Source organism: Sinocyclocheilus anshuiensis, unplaced genomic scaffold, assembly GCF_001515605.1.
Source record: "Sinocyclocheilus anshuiensis isolate Anshui unplaced genomic scaffold, SAMN03320099.WGS_v1.1 scaffold976, whole genome shotgun sequence".
Taxonomy (NCBI): Eukaryota; Metazoa; Chordata; class Actinopteri; order Cypriniformes; family Cyprinidae; genus Sinocyclocheilus; species Sinocyclocheilus anshuiensis.
Window position 1 is genome coordinate 1,691,119 of NW_015552538.1, and position 3,812 is coordinate 1,694,930.

At 37.1% G+C, this 3,812-nt stretch overlaps 2 protein-coding genes across 2 annotated transcripts in view; both read left to right on the plus strand.

Moving 5' to 3' along the window:
- Positions 1-3,812, plus strand: part of LOC107663809 (ankyrin repeat and SOCS box protein 5-like) — a 7,142-nt gene that overhangs the window by 2,874 nt on the left and 456 nt on the right. The window lies entirely within an intron of this gene.
- sytl5 (synaptotagmin-like 5) overlaps positions 2,125-3,812 on the plus strand; it is a 26,209-nt gene continuing 24,521 nt past the window's right edge. Inside the window, exon 1 of the mRNA XM_016454297.1 lies at positions 2,125-2,282. The gene's annotated coding sequence lies outside the window, so the exon portion shown is untranslated. The remainder of the gene's footprint in view (positions 2,283-3,812) is intronic.

Sequence of the window (3,812 nt, forward strand, 5' to 3'; positions counted from 1 at the left end):
TTTTTAAATATTTCTACAATGTGTAGCTTTCATTCATTTTTAATTTTAGTTGAGTTTTAGTTTTAGTAAGTTTAGCACTAAACAAATATTGTCAACAATGTCTATATATTTGTAATTTTTATATAAATATATATTTATATTATTTTATTTAAAATTTATTTTAATACCTAAAATGATTTTCAATAGTTTTAGTTTTAAAAGTCAAAGTTTTTTATTGTCATATGTACAGGGTACAGTGTACTAAGTACAATGAAATTCTGAACAGGCAGTGCAAACAAACTACACAGATATAGACATGTACAGTATATACAGTGCTGGATGTACATGAATGTATAAGTGTGCATATAAGTTAAATTATTGAATAGATTATTAAAAAGCAGCAGCAGCAGCAAAATAGGACACACACACACACACACGTTGGGATTCCATGTCTAATGGAGACATCATATATTTTTATACTGTACAAACTGTATTTTCCATCCCCTTACCCTAACCCTACCCCTAAACCTACCCATCATAAAAAAAACAAAAAAAACCCCATCTAAAATAGAAAGTTTTGTTATTTTAGATTTTCAAAAAAATCATTCTGTATTATTTATAAGTCTTTTAAATGTTTATTTATAAGCCTTTTTCCTCCTTTTCCTCAATTCTCTCCCCACAAGGTCAAAATTTACTGGTATTATACTTGTGGGGACATCTGGACCCCATAACATAGGGAATACCAGGGCCACACACATATGTCTACATGCGCACATGGACATTCATTATGCCTACTAATTCCAAAAGGGTCTGGCTGCAGCTGGCGCTTGCACTCTCAGACGTGCATTCTCAGGCTTGCACTCTCAGACACTTGCGCTTCCGCTAGCTACGTCACTTGCAGTCTTTTATTTGTTTTTATTTTGTTCTATTTATTGATTACTTTTTGTTTGAATCGCTCAACGTTTTACAACAATAGCCAGGTGGTGAAGACAAGAAAAAAGAAACTAAATTACAATGTCACTTGCAATCGCCACTTGCACTCTCCGACACCTGCGACGTCACTTGCAATCGACACAAATCGTGCGTGTTGCCAATGGAGACAAGACGCTGTGGTGGTGATTTAATGATTATTTATTTTATTTATTTTAAGTGTTTATGTTTTTCTACAGGAGGAAAACGCATAGCTAGAGACTTTGCGCATGCGTTCATATTCTGCTGTTCTGTGGCCACGGATTTGTGGGTCTTGTCTTTTTCTTGCAGGACCCTGTATGTTATGGTACTAAATTAGTTTTAATCGTTTAATCACCACCACAGCTTCTTGTATTCATTGGCAACACGCACGATTTGTGTCGATTGCAAGTGACGTCGCAGGTATCGGAGAGTGCAAGTGGCGATTGCAAGTGGCTTCGTAATTTAGTTTATTTTTTCTTGTCTTCACCACCTGGCTACTGTTGTAAAATGTTGAGAGATACAAACAAAAAGTAATAAATACATATAACAAAATAAAAAATAAAAAAGACTGCAAGTGACGTCGCTAGCGGAAGTGCAAGTGTCTGAGAGTGCAAGCCTGAGAATGCACGTCTGAGAGTGCAAGCGCCAGCTGCAGCCAGACCCTTCTCACTAATTCAGACAGAGTGAAGACTAAATTGACTATTAAATGTATTTTTTAAATGTCTATTAACTCTGTAAACGAGCATTACCTGAACTAACCAGCAGGTGACACCTTTGTAACATGTTTTATAACATTTTATAGTAATTTTATAGGATAGAATATGATAAATCACACTCTATAAATGGCTTTAAGATTCTTCCTATTTTCAGTTTATAAGTGCTTTGTATGCTAGTTTTTTATGCAATATAGGGTCAATACAAACAACAAATGGTGACTCTGAAAACAGAGGTTAGTAAAACTATAGGCTAACATACATTAAATAATAATAATAATAATAATGAACATTAAGATATCTATCTATCTATCTATCTATCTATCTATCTATCTATCTATCTATCTATCTGTCTATCTATCTATCTGACCGACTGACTCAACATATGCTGACAAACGATGCAGACGCGTAGAAGACTGTGTGCGTGCGTGCGTGTGTGTACTCGGTCACGGGGAATCCGTGGGAGCGCAAACTCCGCCCACGCCATGAACATCTCCAGCGGTGAGAGCGGGGCGGGGGGTTTGCCTCGCGCTCCGAGCTCGGAGCTCGGGCTGCAATGAATACGCCGATACAAAGCTGCTCTTGACCATGTAACAGGATTGCAGTTCACGGGATATTCACGAGCGAACGCTGCGGCAGGTAGGACATCCGTTTATATCCTGGTGGTGCTTCATGTATGCGGCTTGAGGGAATAAACGCGGCTTTACGCTGAGATGGACACAGGAACTTCAGTGCTCCCATTCTGTCACCTCTTCAACTGTCTGTTTCTTCTTTATACATCGGTTACATCATCTTAAAACAGTCTTAACCCCACAAAAGTCAATGTCAGAGGATATTCCCTGACAAACAAGCCTGTTTTAACGCTGTCTGTGGCATTACATATAGTGTCGTCTCACCAGGTGTTTGAACAGGTGCAATGCAGCAGAGCGTTTTTCTATTTATCGAGGTAGCCTGAAGTCGTGTTCATATCTTTGTATAGGCAATTTTTGCGAAAGTTTAAAAGTGTCACCACGGTTCGATCCGTGGTGTTTATTGCACATATTATGTGAGGCTAGTTGTCCCACTTTTTACTGCAGTGAATATTAATAGGGTAGGTTTATTTTTGAAAGTCAATGTCTGTGTAGATAAATGCCTTAAAGTCTTGGGGACAAAATGTCTTATGGGTCTCATTGTGATTCTGTTGTGTTCACTTGACTGCTATTGAGTAAATATGATGATATTTAGATTTTTTTTGTAGCATATAATTCACAAATATCATTTAATTTTAATTGAATTACCTAATTTAGTTATGAAACATGAAAAAAAACCCCGGTGAAATCAAGCCTGTTTTGCAATTATATGGGTATGAGGATACCTAACATGTGGGATAGGATAGCTAAAACACCTTTGTACAGTGATGATTTTTGTAGTCAGCAAGATGTTCTTTAACCTGATAACATGTGATTGCCTGGCGTGTGCTGTGCTTATCCTTTAGTATGATTTAGTATCCAGAGCCAAGACATCATGAATGGCAAACTGGCCCACTAGTAAGTTGTTGCCTGTAAACTATTATCTGTCTAATTTGGTTTACTCCACCCATTTAATATTTAGAAACACCATTTTTTTTAAAGCTGTTACAGTGATAATCACACTGAGAACCAGAACAGACATTCTACTAGCCTACAGATTAAACTCTGTGGCCACTCACACGGGTGGAAAAATGCTGGTGGAAGTTATACACACGGATTTGAGTCCTAATTATTTGCTTATCACAGTGGTGACACACGCTAGTGATGGGAAATACACCTCTTGGCATTTTAACCTCTTGTCACATGCTGATAGGTAACTGTTTAAGATGTGATGTGTCATCTTTTGTGTACTATGGGCAACAACATACAGTAAATCACTTCTGTTTTCTGAAGCATTAGCTATACCCGAGTGAGACATAATCAAGATAAGAGGCAGCTGGAGGAACAGCACATCAGTTTGACTGTCCAAGGGAATATTGTATTGCTCAGATGTTCATACTCTTTCATAGCTCCGGACAGTTATTTATGTTTAATGCAAGTATCAGATGTTCTTTCTATCACAAGAAAAAGTAGATGCTAATGTGACAATTGTGAACATACAATATGAGTATAGCGCTGTATTATTATATGATTTTTTTCATTATATATACATATATATATA